At 47.8% G+C, this 22,307-nt stretch overlaps 1 protein-coding gene across 2 annotated transcripts in view; it reads right to left on the reverse strand.

The window, feature by feature from the left end:
- Nucleotides 1–22,307, reverse strand: part of LOC126109731 (protein Lilipod) — a 368,395-nt gene that overhangs the window by 230,535 nt on the left and 115,553 nt on the right. The gene's annotated exons all lie outside the window — the stretch shown is intronic.

A 22,307-nucleotide genomic window follows, 5' to 3' on the forward strand; every position in this document is an offset into this window, starting at 1 on the left:
GATAAATTCTGAACATTTCGTAAAGTGTATTTAAAAGTGGATAATTTTTCAGGAAAGCTTAGCAATATAAAAAAATTCATATAGTAAAGATAGTCTTATGCTTCAATGCTAGTCGGGGTATATCCAGTAAACAAAAATCCACTGCAACGTGAAAATGTTTGCTAAGTTCGATGGACAATAATATTTTCATTCTCGCACAAACAGCTTTAGTACTTTAATAAAAGTAAAACTTGAATAATTATTTTGGGAATATTCAAAGAAATTCATTTTTATCGATCTGCAACAGAATATTTCATACGTAAAGTAATAATCACAGATGAAAAATTTATTGCAACCTTTCATTTCTCATGTCCATCCATGTATATAAGTTCGATCTCAACGGTTTCCCAATCAAATTAAACGCAAAAAGCAAGGAAAGTTTAAAACCAGACGGTCAACTCCCGAATAATTAAAACAGACAGAATCGCATTAAAACCGGTGGTAACGGTGACAACATTTTCCACATTCAGCTACATACATTAATGCAGAAGATGGGCATTTCACGCGAGCTCGTGCCAGACACAAACGCACGTCAGGCCACGCTGCAAAGAAGATGAACAAATGGAGGCTGGAAAGCGTTCCAAGTTGCCCAGACGACGTAAATGGAGAAGGAAACTAGGGTGTTGAGGTAGGCGCGTTCCCGGTGAATCGCAGTACTTCCTCTCCTGGAAGCTCTACAATGTTAAGTAGTGCTGGCCAGAAAGAAAGAATGGAAGATTGCCGTGGAAGATCTCGGAACGCATTATGCAAACTGCACAGAGCCAGGAGCAAGCCGCGGCAGCCTCCCCAAATGCCAGAGAATGAAAGAAAATGAATGTCATTGCGAAGATATAGCAGGTACAATGATATCGTTTCTCGGTCTCGCGTGGACTCTTACATCTTTCGCTCTGAATAAATGGTCAACTCAGCACGACCTTGTTGTCCGTCACACAGTTGTTCGCTCCTCAATAACACTACATACAGGCGACAATTCTTTACGTCTATGGAATAAAATCGACATAACTTCTGAAGGGTTTGCGTTAGGGCGTTCGAACTGCACGATGGGCTTTCGGACATGGTGGGAATTAGTATGTGCTGCACGGTTTGCTTTAGCGACGAAGCCAACTTCCATTTGACTGCGTTCGTCACTAAAGCAAAACTGGCGGGTTTGGGGGACTAAGAATCCGCATTTCGTGATCGAGAAGTCTGTTCGCCCTCACCGGGTGACTGTGTGGTATGCAGTGTCCAGTCCCGGAATAATAGGTGCGATATTCGTCAACGGCACGGTGACTACCGAACAGTACGTGAAGGTTTTGGAATCTGATTTCATCCCCAATATCCAAAGTGGTCCCGATGTCCGTAAGATGTGGTTCGTGCGAGACAGAGCTCGACCCTATCGAAGCAGGAGTGTGTTTGATGTCCTGGAGGAACACTTTGGTGACCACATTTTGGCTTTGGGGTATCCAGAGGCCACTGGCATGGGCCTCGATTGGACACCATATTCTCCGGATCTGAAGACATGCGACTCCTTTTTGTGGGGCTATATTACGGAGGTATACAGCAATAACTCAGAAACAATTGGTGAGCTGAAAACAGCCATTCAGGAGGTCATCGACAGCATCGATGTTCCGACACTTGAGCGCGTCATGCAGAATTCGCTATTCGCCTGCGCCATACCGTCGCCAACGATGGCAGGAGTATTGAACGTCTCATAACCTAAATCGGAATTCTCTGTAGCAGTAATAATAATAATAATAATAATAATAATAATAATAATGATGATGATGTGTGGCTAGGGCCTCCCGACGGGTAGACCGCTCGCCTGGTGCAAGTCTTTCGATTGGACGCCACTGCGGCGACTTGCGCGTCGATGGGGATGAAATGATGATGATTAGGACAACACAACACCCAGTCCCTGAGCTGAGGAAATCTCAGACCCAGCCGGGAATCGAACATTGTCCTGTTGGAATTGCCCCAGTCCGTCGCAATGCACAATGGACACGAATGCAGGTGATCAGCGAGGATGCTTATGTACGTGTCACCTGCCAGAGTCGTGTCTAGACGTGTATCACTCCAACTGCACACGTCCCACACCATTACACAGCCTCCACCAGCTTGAACAGTCACCTGCTGACTTGCAGGGTCCACGGACTGATGAGGTTGTCTCCATACCTGGACACGTCCATCCGCTCGATACAATTTGAAACGAGACTCGTCCGATGAGGCAAGGTGTTTCCAGTGATCAAAAGTGGAATGTCGATGTTAATGGGCCCGGGTAAAGCGCAAACCTTTGTGTCGTGCAGTCATCAAGGATACACGAGTGGGCCTTCGGCTCCGAAAGCTCTTATCGATGATGTTTCGTCGAATGGTTCTCACGCAGACACTTGTTGGTGGCCCAGCATTTAAATCTGCAGCAATTTGCGGAAGGGTTGCAATTCTGTCACGTTGAACGATTCTCTTCAGCCGTCGTTAGTCCCGTTCTTGCAATATCGTTTTCCGGCCGCAGCGATGTTTGAGATTCGTTGTTTTACCAGATTCCTGATATTTACGGAACACTCGTGAAATGGTAGTACGGGAAAATCCCGACATCATCGCTACCTCTGAGATGCTGTGTCCCACCGCTCGTGCGCCGACTGCAACAGCACGTTCAAACTCACTTAAATCTCGATAAGCTCCCCGTGTAGCAGCATTAACCGATCCGACAACTGCGCCAGACACATGTCGTCTTATACAGGTGTTGCCGACCGCAGCACCATATTCTGCCCGTTTACATATCTCTGTGTCCGAATACGCAAGCCTATACCAGTTTCTTTGACGCTTCAGTGTATGTATGTAGATCGGTTTGCCTCTGTCTCTCTGTAGCTCCGTTTCCGCTTATGCACGGTGCTGTGCTTTGCATTCTTCTAACAAGGGAACCTCCCCATCGGACGCCCCTCAGATTTAGTTATAAGTTGGCACAGTGGATAGGCCTTGAAACACTGAACACAGATCAATCGAGAAGACGGGAAGGAGTTGCGTGGAACTATGAGAAAAATAAGCAAAATATTAAAAACTGAGTAGTTCATACGCAAGATAGGCAACATCAAGGATAGTATGAGCTCAGGAGCGCCGTGGTCCCGTGGTCAGCGTGAGCAGCTGCGGCACGAGAGGCCCTCGGTTCAAGTCTTCCCTCGAGTGAAAAGTTAACTTTCTTTATTTTCGCAAAGTTATGATCTGTCCGTTCGTTCATTGACGTCTCTGTTCACTGCTATAAGTTTAGTGTGTGTGTTTTGCGACCACACCGCAAAACCGTGCGATTAGTAGACGAAAGGGCGTGCCTCTCCAATGGGAATAGAAAACATTTGATCACAAGGTCATAGGTCAACCGATTCCTCCACAGGAAAACACGTCTGTCATATTCTATACGACACTGGTGACGGCATGTGCGTCACATGACAGGAATATGTTGTCGACCCACCTAACTTGTACAGTTGGCGAATGAGTAAAATGATTCTTCTACCTTGCCCGATTTAGGTTTTCTTGTGGGTGTGATAATCACTCCCAAAAAAGTGAGGAAAACATAAGAGTTTGTCACATAAACTGCAACAAATGACTGCAGCAGTTCCACAGTCGCACAGTTTTCCCTGCGCTCTGTCAAAACATATGTTTTTAACGTTTTCAAATTTTTCCCTGTGCAGACCGTCAGATCCTGGATATGTGCAAGCAAATCTGAACATGTCCTGGAATTTTGGAGAGCGAAGTTGATTATGTGTGAGTGCCTGAACTCTGATAATTGTCTGAAAACAAAAAAAAATTAAACTTTTACCTCGAGGGAAGACTTGAACCGAGGACCTGTCATTCCGCACCTGCTCACGCTAACCACGGGACCACGGCGCTGCTGAGCTCACACTATCCTCGATGTTGCCTGTCTTGCGCACGGACTACTCAGTTTGTGTATTTTGCTTTTTTTTTCACAGTTCCACACAAATTCTTCCTGTTTTCTCGATTGATCTGTGTTCAGTTTTCCAAGGCCTATCCACTGTGCCAACTTATAACTAAATCTGTGGTGGGGGGGGGGGGGGGGGGGGTGCGATAGGGAGGTTCCCTTGTAAGCACTTTCCTTTGGCTAGCTACAAAAGCGACAGTGTTTTCCAACAAACATGGAGTGTCTGATTGGCTTGTGATCGGGATGTGTAGGGACGCGGTGGCACAGAGTAATGGAGCCGGTACGCAGGCGGTCCGGCACTTGGCAGCGAGCGCGCAGCCTGCGGCGCCGTTATCTCGGTAGGCGCGTGGCCCGAATACGAGCCGACGACACAGCCGAGCCGCGGTGAATGCACCCGGGCACAAACTGCACCGCGGCACACCTAGCTCCCTCATGGCGTACACAGGCGGCACTTCAATCCGGGCAACACTCAATCTGAATTTCGTACTTCCGCCTGTAATGGTACTTGAATTACGTAACCATTGCGGCACCTCACCTCAGCCTCTCGACACCAGCAATATTATACTGTTTTTCTGAAGAATACCTAACATATTTCTGAGACAACATTCAGATTCGATTTCATTCGAGTAGAGGTACTTTGATACATTGATATGTTTATATTGCAATGATACTATTCTTATGTGCATTCTTTTTTTGTCACTATGATCTTTGTCGTACTTGTAACTCTGATTTTTGGGCGCGTAAGCTGTTATTAGTGAGTCAAGTCTCGGTCGTCATGTTGAAAAGACGCAAATTGTAGTCAGTTTATGAAATGTGAACTTTAACAGTGAGGAAGATATTTTCAAGTTTAACCTTCAAGAATGGTTTTTTTTAATTTTTTTTTTTGTGTTTTTAGGGCGCAAAACTTCAATGGTCATTAGCGCCCAGACTACGTTAGGAATGCACCGCCAGGAACAAGTTTAAAACAGCAACGAAAAGGGGAAACACGATAAAAGACAGACTGACAGGCATAGGATTAAAAAAAAAAAAACAGCATAATCAAAGGTCCTTAGAAACGTTGGTCAAGTTGATAAAATGAAGAACGCGAGCAGCTGCTCGTGGGTCATCCGCTAAAATGGCATCTAGACTACAGGGCAGGCCAAGATCAAGACGCAGTGTGTTAAAATCCGGGCAGGACGTTAAAATGTGGCGGACCGTCAGCAATTGCCCACATGGGCAGAACGGCGCCGGCGCAGCCGTCAGCAGATGGCGATGGCTGAACCGGCAGTGTCCAATTCGTAACCGGGCCAAAACAACCTCCTCCCGCCGAGAAGGGCGGGAGGAGGACGTCCAAGCCACGGGATGAGGTTTCAAGGCCCGCAGCTTGTTGTCTGTAAGTGCAGCCCAATCGGCATGCCACAGCGATAAAATGCGCCGACAAATGACCCTGCTACAATCTGACGAAGGGACACAACAAGAAGCTGTCCGAGGCTGGAGGACCGCAGCCTTGGCCGCGGCATCTGCAGCTTCGTTCCCAGGGATACCGACATGGCCAGGAACCCACATAAAGCTAACCGGAGAACCGACGTCCGCCAGCTGCCGAAGAGAGCGTCGGATCCGGTGCACGAAACGGTGAACCGGGTACGGATCACTGAGGCTCTGGATAGCGCTCAGGGAATCTGAGCAGATGACATAAGCAGAATGTCGGTGGCGGCAGATGTAAAGAACAGCCTGGTAGAGGGCAAAGAGCTCAGCTGTGAAGACCGAACAATGGCCATGTAGCCGGTATGTGAAACTTTGTGCCCCGACAATAAAAGAACACCCGACCCCGTCATTGGTCTTAGAGCCATCTGTATAAATGAAGGTCATATTAATGAACTTCGTTCGAAGTTCGACAAAACGGGAGTGGTATACCGTACCGGGGGTAACCTCCTTTGGGAGCGAGCTGAGGTCAAGGTGAACGCGGACCTGAGCCTGGAGCCAAGGTGGCGTGTGGCTCTCGCCCACTCGAAAGGTTGCAGGAAGTGAAAAATTAAGGTGTTGAAGGAGGCGACGAAAGCGAACTCCAGGGGGTAGCAGGGCAGAGACATACAACCCGTATTGACGGTCGAGCGAGTCGTCAAAAAAGGAACGATAAGACGGGTGGTCGGGCATTGACAGTAGCCGACAGGCATACCGACAAAGCAGTATATCGCGCCGGTAGGTGAGTGGCAATTCACCAGCGTCAGCATGAAGACTCTCGACGGGACTAGTATAAAACGCTCCGATCGCAAGACGTAAACCCCGATGTTGTATGGAGTTGAGGCGGCGTAAGATGGATGGCCGTGCAGAGGAGTATACGAAGCTCCCATAATCCAGCTTGGAGCGGACGATCGACCGATATAGACGAAGTAAGGCGGTTCGATCCGCTCCCCACGACATACCACTGAGAACACGGAGGACATTTAAAGAACGGGTACAACGGGCGGCCAAATATGACACATGTGGAGACCAACTAAGTTTCCTGTCAAATGTAAGACCTAAAAATTTGGTTGTCTCCACGAATGGGAGAGCAACGGGACCGAGTCGTAAGGACGGTGGGAGAAACTCTTTGTAGCGCCAGAAGTTAATACAGACCGTCTTCTCGGCAGAAAAACGGAAGCCATTGGCGACACTCCAGGAGTAAAGACGGTCAAGAGAACGCTGAAGACAGCGCTCCAGGACACGTGTACGCTGCGCGCTGCAATAGATGGTAAAATCGTCCACAAAAAGGGAGCCTGATACATCAGCTGGGAGGCAATCCATTATTGGATTGATCGCGATGGCGAACAGAGCGACGCTCAAAACTGAGCCCTGTGGCACCCCATTCTCCTGGCGAAAGGTGTCGGACAGGACAGAACCCACACGTACCCTGAACTGTCGATCCATTAAAAAGGAACGAATAAAAAGAGGGAGGCGACCGCGAAGGCCCCATGTATGCATGGTGCGGAGAATGCCCGCCCTCCAACAGGTGTCGTACGCCTTCTCCAAATCAAAGAACACAGCTGCGGTCGGGCGCTTCCGCAAGAAGTTATTCATGATGAAGGTCGACAAGGTAACCAGATGGTCAACAGCAGAGCGGCGCCTACGAAATCCACATTGTACATTGGTAAGTAGGCGTCGAGACTCGAGCAGCCAAACCAATCGAGAGTTAACCATTCGCTCCATCACTTTACAGACACAGCTGGTAAGCGAGATGGGTCGATAACTGGAAGGCAAGTGCTTGTCCTTCCCCGGCTTAGGAATCGGGACAACAATAAACTCGCGCCAGCAGGCGGGAACATGTCCCTCAATCCAGATGCGATTGTGAGTACGAAGAAGGAAACCTTTACCCGCAAGAGAAAGGTTCTTAAGCATCTGAATATGAATAGAATCAGGCCCTGGAGCGGAGGACCGTGACCGGGCAAGTGCGTTTTCGAGTTCCCGCATGGTGAATGGGGCATTATAACTTTCACGATTCGAGGAGCGGAAGTTAGGTGGCCTAGCCTCCTCTGCCTGTTTTCGGGGGAGGAAGGCAGGGTGGTAATGAGCGGAGCTCAGCTCGAAACCTCTGCGAAAAAGCGGCCGAAGGCATTGGAGACATCCTCAGGGGCCACAAGGACGTCATTCGCGACCGTCAAGCCAGAAACTGGTGAGTGGACCTTAGTGCCAGATAGCCGGCGCAGGCTACGCCAGACAACAGAAGGAGGAGTAAAACTGTTGAAGGTGCTTGTGAAAGCAGCCCAGCTGGCTTTCTTGCTTTCTTTAATAATACGACGACACTGCACGTAATCGTTTATAATTGATACAATTCGCCACTGTAGGGTGGCGTTTAAAGGTGCGTAAAGCACGTCGACGAGCACGTAAAGCGTCTCTACATGCTGCGGTCCACCAGGGGACCGGTACGCGACGTGGAGAAGAAGTAGGGTGAGGGATGGAATATTCAGCAACATTGAGAATGACTTCCGTGAGGTGTGCGACCTGACGATCGCAGCTTGTGAAGGTTTCATCCTGAAAGGTCGCCCTGGGAGAGAAGAGCCCCCAGTCTGCTTTGGAGATGTTCCAACTAGATGAGCACGGAGAGGGGGTATGCTGCAGGAGATGGATAACACACGGGAAGTGGTCGCTCGAATATGTATCAGAAAGTGCATACCACTCAAACCGGCGTGCAAGTTGGGGAGTACATATGGAGAGGTCTAAATGGGAATAGGTATGAGATGTGTCCGAAAGAAAAGTAGGGGCGCCAGTATTGAGGCAGACAAGATTGAGCTGGTTGAAAAGGTCTGCGAACAAGGAGCCCCTCGGGCAGGATGCTGGAGAGCCCCAAAGGGGATGGTGGGCATTGAAGTCTCCAGTTAACAAAAATGGTGCAGCGAGCTGAGCTATAATTTGCATCATGTCTGCCCTGGTAACGGCAGACGACGATGGAGTGTAAACGGTACAAATGGAAAATGCGAAAGTGGGGAGAGTAATTCGGATGGCAACTGCCTGCAGGCTGGTGTGCAATGTGATGGGATCGTAGTAAATATCATCCCGGACCAGCAACATAACCCCTCCATGAGCCGGAATACCTACCACAGGGGGTAGGTCAAAACGCACAGAGGTGTAGTGTGCCAAGGCAATTTGATCGCATGGGCGTAGCTTCGTTTCCTGGAGGGCTAAGACGAGCGCACAGTGCAAGCGGAGCAGCAACTTCAAGTCCTCTCGGTTGGAGCGAATGCTGCGAATATTTCAGTGAATAAGTGCCATCGTAAGAAAAGGAAGAGGAGAGAAGGGGTCACCTCGAAGGCCGCTGAGGGCCTGGCTTCGAGCGAGCACTGCCGCCGCTATCAGTAGGCGGACAGTCATCGTCCATTGGGTCTATAGGTTCATCGGCCATCTCGGTAAGATGGCCGGGAGGGGGAGCTTCCTCCGCTAGTGAACGGCCAGATGTTCGGCTACCAGCGGTGCGGCCAGGCGAAACGGATGACGGCCTGGGGCGGCAACCGCTGGGTGGCGCAGGAGAAGAAATGCGCCGTGGCGGAGAAGGAGAACTGTGCTTCCTATGAGCCTTCTTGGAAGGACGTTTGGTGGAAGTACCGGTCGAAGGCTGGGAGGTCGAGGTACGTAGGAAGTCTGCACGGGATGGTTCCTTCTTGAAGGCCCGTGCATCTGACTTCGGGGTCTTCGTCTTAGCAGAAGCTAATGAAGGGGCTGGTGTCTGTGGGGTGATGGGAGGAAGAGGAGACGTCGACCGCGCGATCTTAGCACTGGCCGAACGGACGACCGTGGTGCTGAAGGTCAGATTGCATGTCTGGGTTGCCACCTCCCTGGTAGTCCGAGGAGAGGCGAGGACAGTACTGAATTTGCCCGCTGGGAGCAGCGTGGGCTTCCTACTAGCAAATAGCTTGCGAGCAGCCGAGGTGGACACTTTCTCTTTGACCCAAATTTCTTGGATACATCGCTCTTCCTTATAGATGGGACAGTCGCGGGAGGACGCTGCATGGTCACCCTGACAGTTCACACAACGAGGAGACGGAGGTGGACAGTCACCCTCATGGGCGTCCCTGCCACAAGTGACACATTTAGCAGCATTGGAACAAGACTGGCGAGTGTGATTAAAACGCTGAAACTGGTAGCAGCGCGTAGGTGTCGGGACATAGGGGCGAACAGAAATAACCTCGTAGCCCGCTTTGATGCGCGATGGCAGCTGAACACTATCAAAGGTCGAGAAAAGCGTCCGGGTCGGTACAAGGTCATTGTTGACCTTTTTCATGACCCAATGGACAGCCGTCACGCCCTGCTCAGCGAGGAACGACTGAATCTCCTCGTCAGTCAATCCGTCGAGGGAGCTAGTATAGCCACGAGACGAATTCAAAGTTCGGTGAGCCTCCACCCGGACAGGGAACGTGTACAGGAGTGTGGCTCGAAGCAGTTTCTGTGCCTGAAAGGCGCTCTCAGTTTCTAGTAGCAAGGTACCATTAAGCAACCTTGTACAAGACTTAACAGTACCGGCTATGGCATCTACGCCCTTCTGGATAACGAAAGGGTTGACAGAGGAAAAATCCTTTCCATCCTCAGATCGAGAAACGACGAGGAACTGTGGGGCAGGCGGTAGTACCTTTGTCACTGGTGGCTGGTCAAGTTTCCGTTTGTGGGCAGAAGTCGAGAGAGAAGAAGAGAAATCCATTGCGGAGGAATCCCCCATGATTGCCAGCGTCTCCGATGGCGCGCTCCTTCCTTGTGGGGACCCTCTCAGAGGGCACTCCCGCCTTAGGTGAATGTTTACACCTCCGGTCACACCTCCCGAGAAACAGACGGAGGGACCAATCAGCATGGTCAGAAGGTATCAGCTCAGGCAGTCACCCCTCCCTGGGCCTGGCCTTTACCAGGGGGTACGTGCGTGCCTTACTTGTCTACCCAGGGCGGGGAATTACGTGTTACCCCGTCACCGGCTACGCATGTGAACGCGTGGGTAGGCCTTCAGGCGCGCACAGGGAGGAAGGAAGAAGAGGAAAAGGAAGAGAGAGAGGACAGACTGTCTCAAACGCCGAGGCGGAGACCAGAGAAGGCAAGGAGAAGAAGGCAAGGAGAAGAAGGCAAGGGAAAGAGTAAGGAAGACAGTGAGATGGAGAAGAACAAAGAAAGGAACCAACCAAAGAAAGGAAGAAACGAGAAGTGAAAAACCAAAAAGACCACAATTATAGGTCGTGGAACCGTCCGTCTCCGGAACGCAGGCGCTAACTACCCCCGTGAGGGGGATGGACTCCTTTTAGTCGCCTCTTACGACAGGCAGGAATACCGCGGGCCTATTCTAACCCCCGAACCCGCAGGGGGGAAGAATTGTTTGTGAAGCCCATCTACAAAACTTTTGAACATCGCAGAATAACACCTAGGCCTCTTTGCATCCGAGTTTGGAATCATCACTACCTATATTTTCGACGATTGAGCCACGAGTTCACAACGAGACCAGCGTGGGGAAACACGAAAAGATCAGTGCCTAGTTTATCCATTATTTCATGAAATGACTTTATTAACTGTGCTCTAATGACACTTTCCACATAATATAGCTTCGTTGTTGCCCCAAAATGCAATATTTACCAGCGTGAGCAACACTACAAATCATAATTAATTTTTGACCTTTGTTGTGGTAGGGTTGTTGGACACCGGAGGTCGCGATTTGCGTTCTCCAAAGCCACAGACATCTGGTAAACAGCCAGGACCTGAAAATCGCCGAGAAGTTACGGACAAGAGCGGAGTACAACCGAAGACTTCCGATTATCCAAAGTCTTCGGACTGGCCGTTCGCACACTGAAATACCGGGTGATCAAAAAGTCAGTATAAATTTGAAAACTGAATAAATCACGGAATAATTTAGATAGAGACGTACAAATTGACACACATCCTTGGAATGACAAGGGGGTTTTATTAGAACCAAAAAAACAAAGTTCACAAAATGTCCGACAGATGGCGCTGGACAGCAAAACGTCATTGACTGCCCATGACAATCGTGTATAAAAGGAGCTGTAATGAGAGAGAGAATCAAATGCGCCAGCAGTCGCAGCATGTTGACGTTACCTGAAAAGGCGCTTTTAGTAAAGCTGTATTATCAGAATGGGGAATGTGCTAGTTCAGCGTTACGATCCTATCAACATAGGAAGGGGATTCGAACGAGTAAAGGTCCGTTGACAAATGCAGCTGTGGCGACAATGTTTAGACGGTAGACTCCATAGTGGCCGACCGAGCACAAGGCATAATGCTGCTGAGACAGTTCAGGAAGAAATGGAGACTGTAGCGGGTTCGTCTATGCACGGGGATGTCAGCGCTCGTGCAGTCGCACATCGCACCGGCATTCCATACACTACTGTTTGGTTGGCACTTAGGCGTACCCTCCGATGCTATCCGTACAAAATCCATCGGCATCATGAACTTCTACCTGGCGATTTAGTGAAGCGGAGGGCATTTGCGGTGTGGGCGTTTCAAAAGATGACGGAAGATGGCCATTGGTTGAGTAACGTGTTGTGGACCGACGAAGCTCATTTCAGGCTCCGAGGGTCTTTCAACGCCCACAACTGCAGAATTTCGGCTACCGAAAATTCTAGAACTGTCGTGGAAACTCCATTGCACGACGAGAAAGTCACCGTATGGGCTGGATTTATGACATCTACAGTTATCGGGCCTTTTTTCTTCGAGGAGATGCGTGATTCTGGTTTTGTAACTGCTTCCGTGACGGGTGAGAGGTACGCCGATATGTTACAGAATCGCATCATCCCCAGCCTGGCTGATAAACACCTACTGGAACGTACGATGTTTATGCAGGATGGCGCTCCACCCCATATTGCTAGACGCGCGAAAAATCTCTTGCGCGCGTCGTTTGGTGATGATCGTGTGCTCAGCCGCCACTTTCGTCATGCTTGGCCTCCCAGGTCCCCAGACATCAGTCCGTGCGATTACTGGCTTTGGGGTTACCTGAAGTCGCAAGTGTATCGTGATCGACTGACATCTCTAGGGATGCTGAAAGACAACATCCGACGCCAATGCCTCACCATAGCTCCAGCCATGCTTTACGGTGCTGTTCACAACATTATTCCTCCACTACAGTTATTGTTGAGGAACGATGGTGGACATATTGAGCATTTCCTGTAAAGAACATCATCTTCGCTTTTTCTTACTTTGTTATGCTAATTATTGCTATTCTGATCAGATGAAGCGCCATCTGTCGGACATTTATTGAACTTTTGTATTTTTTTTTTTTGTTCTAATAGAACCCCATGTCATTCCAAGCACGTGTGTCAATTAGTACTTCTCTATCTACATTATTCCGTGATTTAGTCAGTTTTCAAATTTATGCAGACTTTTTTATCAGCCAGTAGTTCGATTCTTCGGGTACACGAGAGCGACTGTTTACGAAATTGTGGCCAAGTATAATGCTTCGGAGAAATCTGGGGAAGGTTCCGGTAACCCGGCGGGGAAACCTCATTCGTGGAAACGCGTGTCACGAACTGCGGTTGTGGCGCCGATTTCGGAGGACCCGGGGCAATCGCTGAGGGAACAGGCGTCGGTATTGTCAGCGTCGGACGGCAGACGAGCACCTCATACGAGCAGTTTCGTCCAGAACTGGCTCTCGGATAACGTCGATACGTTCTGGTCAAAAGAGTTCTGGCTCCGGAATCGGCCGGATTTGAACGCCCTCGACTACAGTCGACAGAGTTACCAGTAAGTCGAGGCAGTAACGCCGCACCTCTACGCACCGCTATCGACGTAGCGTTCGCGAATATGGACAGTGCTCTGTAAAAGACTGCGTGCGATCGCTTCAGGACAAGACTGGAGGGGGGCCATTACGGCTGAATGGGGTTACATCGAGTAATGTTAGTTTTCAAAGATACCACTACTTATTTGTAAAAGGATGTTCATTTTCATTTGTATTTTCTTTTAATAAATTTGCTTTTTAAACAAAGTTTCATTAGTCCGGATTTAACAGACGCACCCTGTGTATTTCGCGAAAGTGCAAAGCCAAGAGACGCACAGTACTATTACGCGCTATTTACGCCCGAGATACGCCAGTTAGAACTCAGCGTTCGTAGCGAACACGTCCGCCGTCGATGATGTACAGTTCGCATATACTGCGACTGAAGTCACTACGTATTACAAAAAGAAAAAAAAGAAAGAAAAAAAACAAGAGGAAGCGCTGATGGGTGGAAAGCGCGCATGCAAGGCGCTGTACACGCGGCCACACTAAGACGCTCAAAGAGCCCGCAGCGGAGACAGATGAACCGGGAATCCTGAAACAAATTGGTGGACCTTGTTACATCTGTCCATACACTCGTCGCATTTCGCTTTCCACAATGTTGGAAGCGATTTGTGAACCTGAAAAGACTGGGATATATAATGGTTAGGTACTGCTGTTATGCGTTTCTGCAATAAATCATTCAAGCCTGTGAAACGAACAAATAAGCAGCTGCAATGGTATTTACCAACACTTAAACACTCTTGCTAAATATCTCTACAACTGAAACTTCTTGGCAGATTAAAACTGTGTGCCTGACCGAGACTCGAACTCGAGACCTTTGCCTGGAACCATGCCCCAGGCTGTGTGTGGCTAAGCCACGTCTCCGCAGTATCTACATCTACATCTATACTCCGCGAGCCACCTTACGGTGTGTGGCGGAGGGTACTTATTGTACCACTATCTGATCCCCCCTTCCCTGTTCCATTCACGAATTGTGCGTGGGAAGAACGACTGCTTGTAAGTCTCCGTATTTGCTCTAATTTCTCGGATCTTTTCGTTGTGATCATTACGCGAGATATATGTGGGCGGTAGTAATATGTTGCCCATCTCTTCCCGGAATGTGCTCTCTCGTAATTTCGATAATAAACCTCTCCGTATTGCGTAACGCCTTTCTTGAAGTGTCCGCCACTGGAGCTTGTTCAGCATCTCCGTAACGCTCTCGCGCTGACTAAATGTCCCCATGACGAATCGTGCTGCTTTTCGCTGGATCATGTCTATCTCTTCTATTAATCCAACCTGGTAAGGGTCCCATACTGATGAGCAATACTCAAGAATCGGACAAACAAGCGTTTTGTAAGCTACTTCTTTCGTCGATGAGTCACATTTTCTTAGAATTCTTCCTATGAATCTCAACCTGGCGCCTGCTTTTCCCACTATTTGTTTTATGTGATCATTCCACTTCAGATCGCTCCGGATAGTAACTCCTAAGTATTTTACGGTCGTTACCGCTTCCAATGATTTACCACCTATGGCATAATCGTACTGGAATGAATTTCTGCCCCTATGTATGCGCATTATATTACATTTATCTACGTTTAGGGAAAGCTGCCAGCTGTCGCACCATGCATTAATCCTCTGCAGGTCTTCCTGGAGTACGTACGAGTCTTCTGATGTTGCTACTTTCTTGTAGACAACCGTGTCATCTGCAAATAGCCTCACGGAGCTACCGATGTTGTCAACTAAGTCATTTATGTATATTGTAAACAATAAAGGTCCTATCACGCTTCCTTGCGGTACTCCCGAAATTACCTCTACATCTGCAGATTTTGAACCGTTAAGAATGACATGTTGTGTTCTTTCTTCTAGGAAATCCTGAATCCAATCACAAACCTGGTCCGATATTCCGTAAGCTCGTATTTTTTTCACTAAACGTAAGTGCGGAACCGTATCAAATGCCTTCCTGAAGTCCAGGAATACGGCATCAATCTGCTCGCCAGTGTCTACGGCACTGTGAATTTCTTGGGCAAATAGGGCGAGCTGAGTTTCACATGATCTCTGTTTGCGGAATCCATGTTGGTTATGATGAAGGAGATTTGTATTATCTAAGAACGTCATAATACGAGAACACAAAACATGTTCCATTATTCTACAACAGATTGACGTAAGCGAAATAGGTCTATAATTATTCGCATCTGATTTATGACCCTTCTTGAAAATGGGAACGACCTGCGCTTTCTTCCAGTCGCTAGGTACTTTACGTTCTTCCAGCGATCTACGATAAATTGCTGATAGAAAGGGGGCAAGTTCTTTAGCATAATCACTGTAGAATCTTAAGGGTATCTCGTCTGGTCCGGATGCTTTTCCGCTACTAAGTGATAGCAGTTGTTTTTCAATTCCGATATCGTTTATTTCAATATTTTCCATTTTGGCGCCTGTGCGACGGCTGAAGTCAGGGACCGTGTTACGATTTTCCGCAGTGAAACAGTTTCGGAACACTGAATTCAGTATTTCTGCCTTTCTTCGGTCGTCCTCTGTTTCGGTGCCGTCGTGGTCAACGAGTGACTGAATAGGGGATTTAGATCCGCTTACCGATTTTACATATGACCAAAACTTTTTAGGGTTCTTGTTTAGATTGTTTGCCAATGTTTTATGTTCGAATTCGTTGAATGCTTCTCTCATTGCTCTCTTTACGCTCTTTTTCGCTTCGTTCAGCTTTTCCTTATCAGCTATGATTCGACTACTCTTAAACCTATGATGAAGCTTTCTTTGTTTCCGTAGTACCTTTCGTACATGATTGTTATACCACGGTGGATCTTTCCCCTCGCTTTGGACCTTAGTCGGTACGAACTTATCTAAGGCGTACTGGACGATGTTTCTGAATTTTTTTCCATTTTTGTTCCACATCCTCTTCCTCAGAAATGAACGTTTGATGGTGGTCACTCAGATATTCTGCGATTTGTGCCCTATCACTCTTGTTAAGCAAATATATTTTCCTTCCTTTCTTGGCATTTCTTATTACACTTGTAGTCATTGATGCAACCACTGACTTATGATCACTGATACCCTCTTCTACATTCACAGAGTCGAAAAGTTCCGGTCTATTTGTTGCTATGAGGTCTAAAACGTTAGCTTCACGAGTTGGTTCTCTAACTATCTGCTCGAAGTAATTCTCGGACAAGGCAGTCAGGATAATGTCACAAGAGTCTCTGTCCCTGGCTCCAGTTCCGATTGTGTGACTATCCCATTCTATACCTGGTAGATTGAAGTCTCCCCCTATTACAATAGTATGATCACGAAACTTCTTCACGACGTTCTGCAGGTTCTCTCTGAGGCGCTCAACTACTACGGTTGCTGATGCAAGTGGTCTATAGAAGCATCCGACTATCATATCTGACCCACCTTTGATACTTAGCTTAACCCAGATTATTTCACATTCGCATTCGCTAATAACTTCACTGGATATTATTGAATTCTTTACTGCTATAAATACTCCTCCACCATTGGCGTTTATCCTATCCTTGCGGTATATATTCCATTCTGTGTCTAGGATTTCGTTACTGTTCACTTCCGGTTTTAACCAACTTTCCGTTCCTAATACTATATGCGCACTATTTCCTTCAATAAGAGATACTAATACAGGAACCTTGCCCTGGATACTCCTGCAGTTTACCAATATTACGTTAACTTTTCCTGTTTTTGGTCTCTGAGGACGGACGTTCTTTATCAACGATGATAATGTCCTCTCTGGTAAGCCGTCAGGTATTTTATCGTTTCGCCCAAGGGGGGGTCCCTCTAACCTAAAAAACCCCCGTGTGCACGCCACACGTACTCTGCTACCCTAGTAGCTGCTTCCGGTGTGTAGTGCACGCCTGACCTGTCTAGGGGGGCCCTACAGTTCTCCACCCAATAACGGAGGTCGATGAATTTGCAACCATTATAGTCACAGAGTCGTCTGAGCCTCTGGTTTAGACCCTCCACACGGCTCCAAACCAGAGGACCGCGATCGACTCTGGGCACTATGCTGCAGATATTAAGCTCAGCTTGCACTCCGCGTGCGATGCTGATTGTCTTCACCAAATCAGCCAGCCGCCGGAAGGAACCAAGGATGGCCTCAGAACCCAAGCGGCAGGCGTCATTCGTTCCGACATGTGCTACTATCTGCAGCCGGTCACACCCAGTGCGTTCAATAGCTGCCGGAAGGGCCTCCTCCACATTACGGACGAGACCCCCCGGCAAGCACACTCAGTGCACACTGGCATTCTTCCCCGACCTACCCGCTATTTTCCTGAGGGGCTCCATAACCCGCCTAACGTTGGAGCTCCCTATAACTAATAGGCCCGCCCTCTGTGACTGTCGGGACCTTGCCGGAGAATCGGCCACTGGCCCAACAGGCGAGGCATCCTGTGGTGGCTCGGAAACGATGTCATCACCACTAGGAAGCACCCCGTACCTGTTGGAAAGGGGTAAGGCAGCTGCCACGCGGCCAGATCCCACCTTCGCCTTTCGGCCAGGCACGCGCGAGCCCACCACTGTCCGCCATTCACCCTGGAGTGATGGCTGACCGGTAAGATGCTCACTGCCGGAAGACGCAGCGACATCAGGGGTTCCATGTGATTCCAAGGCCACCGAAGTAGGCATAGGTCTCACCACAGTTGCCCCAACGCCACTACGAGCCGACGCCTGCGCCTCGAGGTCGATGAGCCTAACAGACAAAGCCTCCACCTGCCCCCGAAGAGTGGCCAATTCTCCTTGCGTCCGCTCACAACAACCACAGTCCCTACACATGACTATGTTTACCCTACCCTATACGGTGACAAATTCCCAAGATAATCTTCTGATGAGCTACTCTGATAATCAAGAAACACTCACTGAAATACGAGACGCGAAAACTACGCTAGGTTTTCCCAGAAAAACTATTTAAAAGCTAAGCGCAGCAAATAAGTACAAAAACGCTTTATACAAACAGTACTCGCTGCTGCTGCTGGTGCTCTCGCTCTGGCTGTCACAAGACAACTTTCTTTCAGTAGTGCCAGTTCTGCAAGGTTCGCAGGAGAGCTTCTGTTAAGTTTGGAAGGTAGGAGACGAGGTACTGGCAGAAGTAAAGCTGTGAGGACGGGGCGTGAGTCGTGCTTCGGTAGCTCAGTTGGTAGAGCACTTGCCCGCGAAAGGCAAAGGTCCCGAATTCGAGTCTCGGTGCGGTACACCGTTTGAATCTGCCAGGAAGTTTCATATCAGCGCACACTCCGCTGCAGAGTGAATATCTCATTCGGATCTCTACAACTGATTACTGAATATGTATTAAATGTGTAATAAAACTTCTTCCCTGAAAGCACTACACCACATTGATGTTTGGTTTGGGAAGCGCTCAACTGCCCGGTCACCAGCGTCGTTTAAGTCCCAGTTTTTACACAGCCCATTTTCTTTTCGCAATCCAATCTAGTCAGTTTCACAAATGATGATGCCGAAATGATGGGCCAACACAAACACACAGTCCCCGGGTAGAGAAAATCCCCAACCCGGGACCCCGTGATCCAGAGGCAGCAACACACTGCTACACATTATTCCTTTCACGTATCTTTCCTGGTGTATTCATATGCATGTGACGACGCTGTGTCAATTTGTTGTTGTTGTTGTTGTTGTTGTTGTCTTCAGTCCTGAGTCTGGTTTGATGCAGCTCTCCATGCTGCTCTATCCTGTGCAAGCCTCTTCATCTCCCAGTACCTACTGCAGCCTACATCCTTCTGAACCTGCTTACTGCATTCATCTCTCGGTCTCCCACTACGCATTGGTCAGCATTTCACTCCAATACTAAACTGATTACCCCTAGATGTCTCAGAAGGTCTGCAGTCGACCGATCTGTTCTTCTTGTCGCGTTGTGCCACAAATTTCTTTCCTCCCCAATTACACTGAGTACGTCGTCTGTACTTACGTGATCTACGCATTTAATCTTTAGCATTCTTGTGTAGCACTACATTTCAAAAGCTTATAGTCTCTTCTTGTCTAAAATGTTAATCGTCCATGTTTCACTTCTATACGTGGCTACACTCAGAAACGACTTCGTGACACTTAAATCTATACTCGATGTTAACAAATTTGTCTTCTTCAGAAACGATTTCCTTGCCATTGCCAGTCTACATTTTATATCCTCTCTACTTCGACCATCATCAGTTATTTTGCTCCCCAAATAGCAAAACTCCTTTACTACTTTAAGTGTCTCATTTCCTAATCTAATACCCTCAGCATCACCCGACTTAATCCGACTACATTCCAGTATCCTCGTTTTGCTTTTGTTGATGTTCATCTTATATTCGCCTTTCAAGACACTGCCCATTCTCTTCAGCTGCTCTTGCAAGTCCCTTACTGTCTCTGACATAATGACAGTGGTGGTAAGTTCGCACGGCACCAAACTGCTGAGGTCATAGGTCGCTATACTTAGGCACTACTCGATCTAACTTAAACTAACTTACGCTAAGAAAAACAGAGTCACGCATGCCCGAGGCAGGACTCGAACCTCCGCCGAGGGTAGCGTAATGACAGTGTTACCGGCAAACCTCGAAGTTTTTATTTCTTCTCCCTGAACTGTAATTCCTATTCCAAATTTTTCTTTAGTGTCCTTTACTACACGCTCAATGTAGAAATTGAATAACATCGGAGATAGTCACCACCGCTGCCTCAGTTGCTTACATCTACGAAAATCATTAAGTCTTCGGCAGGAATTGCAGTGTGTTATAAGGTATCAGCCGTACACTGTGCGATATACAGTACTGCGCCGTTTATTGAGCGAGCGTCAATATTTTTAAAGCTGCGCAGTGTCTTTCAGTACGTCGCACAAATCGCCAGTATCTGCCAGACTTTAGATGTTGCTGGGCACTACTCGGCAAGAGCCGGAGGCCGTGGCACGGAGAGCCGAGCGCCGGCTCACACGTACAGGCTGCTGCAGAAGGGACTCGACAAATTTGAAAATTCATATAAACAGGAAAATTAAAGAGACCTTTCGAGAAAAGAGAGCCACTTGTATCAATATCACGAGCTCAGATGGCAACCCAGTTCTAAGCAAAGAAGGGAAAGCAGAAAGGTGGAAGGAGTATACAGAGGGTCTATAGAAGGCCGATGTTCTTGAGGACAATATTATGGAAATAGAAGAGGATGTAGATGAAGATGAAATGGGAGATACGATACTGCGTGAAGAGTTTGACAGAGCACTGAAAGACCTGAGTCGAAACAAGGCCCCGGGAGTAGACAACATTCCATTAGAACTACTGACGGCCTTGGGAGAGCCAGTCCTGACAAAACACTACCGTCTGGTGAGCTAGATGTATGAGACAGGCGAATTACCCTCACACTTCAAGAAGAATATAATAATCCCAATCCCAAAGAAAGCAGGTGTTGGCAGATGTGAAAATTACCGAACTATGAGATTAATAAGTCACTGCTGCAAAATACTAACGCGAATTCTTTACAGACGAATGGAAAAACTAGTAGAAGCCGACCTTGGGCATGATCAGTTTGGATTCAGTAGAAATGTTGGAACACGTGAGGCAATACTGACCCTACGACTTATCTTTAAAGAAAGATTAAGGAGAGGCAAACCTACGTTTCTAGCATTTGTAGACTTCGAGACAGCTTTTGACAATGTTCAGTGGAATACATGGAGCGAAAGGCTATTTACAATTTGTACAGAAAGCAGATGGAAATAAAAAGAGTCGAGGGGCATGAAAGGGAAGCAGCAGTTGGGAAGGGAGTGAGACAGGGTTGTAGCCTATCCCTGATGTTATTCAATCTGTATATTGAGCAAGCAGTAAAGGAAACAAAAGAAAAATTCGGAGAAGGTATTAAAATCTATGGAGAAGAAATAAAAACTTTGAGGTTCGCCGATGCCATTGTAATTCTGTTAGAGACAGCAAAGGACTTGGAAGAGAAGTTGAACGGAATGGATAGTGTCTTAAAAGGAGGATATAAGATGAACATCAACAAAAGCAAAACGAGTATACTGGAATGTAGTCGAATTAAATCGGGTGATGCTGAGGGAATTAGATTAGGAAATGAGACACTCAAAGTACTAAAGGAGTTTTGGTATTTGGGGAGCAAAATAACTGATGATGGTCGAAGTAGAGAGGATATAAAATGTAGACTGGCAATGGCAAGGAAAGCGTTTCTGAAGAAGAGAAATTTGTTTACATCGAGTATAGATTTAAGTGTCAGGAAGCCGTTTCCGAAAGTATTTGTATGGAGTGTAGCCATGTATAGAAGTGAAACATGGACGATAAATAGTTTGGACAAGAAGAGAATAGAAGCTTTCGAAATGTGGTGCTGAACAATGCTGATGATTAGATCACATAACTAATGAGGAGGTATTGAACAGAATTGGGGAGAAGAGGAGTTTGTGGCACAACTTGACAGGAAGAAGGGACCGGTTGGTAGGACATGTTCTGAGGCATCAAGGGATCACCAATTTAGTACTGGAGGGCAGCGTGGAGGGTAAAAATCGTTGAGGGAGACCAAGAGATGTATGCATTAAGCAGATTCAGAGGGATGTAGGTTGCTGTAGGTATTGGGAGATGAAGAAGCTTGCACAGGATAGAGTAGCATGGAGAGCTGCATCAACCAGTCTCAGGACTGAAGACCACAACAACAACAACAACAACAACAACAACAAGAAACTGATTCATAGTAGCTACAGAGGCAATTGTAGTGTCAATTAGTCTCGCGCAGTTGGGTTAAAGATGGCTGCTTTCACAGGAGCCGAGCGTGCTAGCTGTGTATTTTGGTTTGAAGAATCGAAGACGACGACAACAGTTCACCGTAATTTCCCTACCAAGATCCTGCTAGTAGGCCTACAATTTATGTGTGGCATAAATGTTTTTTTTAGAAACAGGGTGCTCAGTAAGTTTTTCCATGAGAGAACCATCAACGAGATAGTGTACCTGGATGTGTTACAACAGTTTTTGACACCACAGATCGATGAGGATGACCGATTGGTGCAAGAGGGTGCATCACCACCACCCCAGTACCCGGCTGACGCCCGGGATTCTCCCAGACCAGTGGACTGGCCGTGACGGACCAACTGCATGCCCCCCACGTTCCCCGGACCTGACACCGCTCGCTTTTCTTTAAAATGGGGATTCATCGACGATGTCGTCTTTGCACCTCCTGTGTCGGCTTCTCCACCTAAACTCAGAG

The sequence above is a fragment of the Schistocerca cancellata genome, chromosome 12 (assembly GCF_023864275.1).
Source record: "Schistocerca cancellata isolate TAMUIC-IGC-003103 chromosome 12, iqSchCanc2.1, whole genome shotgun sequence".
NCBI lineage: Eukaryota > Metazoa > Arthropoda > Insecta > Orthoptera > Acrididae > Schistocerca > Schistocerca cancellata.